Source organism: Octopus bimaculoides, chromosome 11 (assembly GCF_001194135.2).
Source record: "Octopus bimaculoides isolate UCB-OBI-ISO-001 chromosome 11, ASM119413v2, whole genome shotgun sequence".
Lineage (NCBI taxonomy): Eukaryota > Metazoa > Mollusca > Cephalopoda > Octopoda > Octopodidae > Octopus > Octopus bimaculoides.
Genome location: NC_068991.1, coordinates 20,996,185 through 20,997,398, shown reverse-complemented (window position 1 = coordinate 20,997,398; position 1,214 = coordinate 20,996,185).

Below are 1,214 nucleotides of genomic sequence, written 5' to 3'. Positions count from 1 at the left end.
GAGCATGCACTTCTGAGTGGAATAAGAAAGAGAGGAAGAACTTGCCTAAGTGGTCAGGGAAACCGTGATTTTCTGTGGCATTTGTACGGTTTTCCCTTGGAAGTCTATTTGAGGAATTGTAATTGTTTAATCTTGTTCAGTTTTTGTTATTGTTTTATATGTTTACACGGTAAACCCCGCCCTTTGTACCTTTGTATTTGCGTCCCTGTGTGTTCTATGAAGGCCCATGTGGCCAATAAAGAAAACATTATTATTAAGGCGGCGAGCTAGCTGAATCATTAGCACGCTGGGCGAAATGCTTAGCGGTATTTCGTCTGTCGCTACGTTCTGAGTTCAAATTCCGCCGAGGTCGACTTCGTCTTTCATCCTTTCGGGATCGATAAATTAAGTACTAGTGAAACACTGGGATCGATGTAATCGACCTACCTCCTCCCCGAAATTTCAGCCCTTGTGTCTGTAGTAGAAAGTATTATTATTATTATTATTATTATTATTTTAAAATAAGATATGGTCTGTTGTCTTCTGCTGAACCGGGGTCATCCCTTGACCATAGGGTCACAGCAGGTCCTCATCGCATGGAGAGTACACGGCGTAAAATGTGTGTGGAACCTAGCAACACTATTTTCTGAAGTTCTCCCACGTTAACACTGCAAGGGAGTTTGTTGAGCTGCTTATCAAGGCCCTTTTTAATTAGCCCTAACACTCCAATCACCACTGGTGCTGTGCTGCTTTTCATTCCCCACATCTTGGTCACTTCTATTTCTAGGTCTTTGTACTTAAATAACTTCTCAACTTCTTTAATGGACACATTTCTCTCTGATGGTACTGTCACATCTATCATTAAGCGTTTTTTTAAAATTCTTCCCATCTTTGATGATTATGTCCGGCCTGTTTGCCTTGATTTCTTTATCGGTGTTGATTGGCATGTCCCAGAGTACTGTTACGTCATCTTTTCCGGTGACAGTTTCAGGTTTATTCTGGTACCATCTTTCTGAAGTTGGAAGCTGGTAGTGTTTACATATCTTCCAATAGATATATTGCGCTACTCTACCGTGTCTATGAGTATATTCGGTTTTGCAAACGCTGTGCATCCAGTTAAGATGTGGTCCCGCCTCCTTCGTGACTGGCACATTTTTGTAGAATGTATATATAACGTTACTTAGAAAGCCAGTCTGCTGTAGGTACCCATTTTAAGGTCTAATCAGGTCCACTTT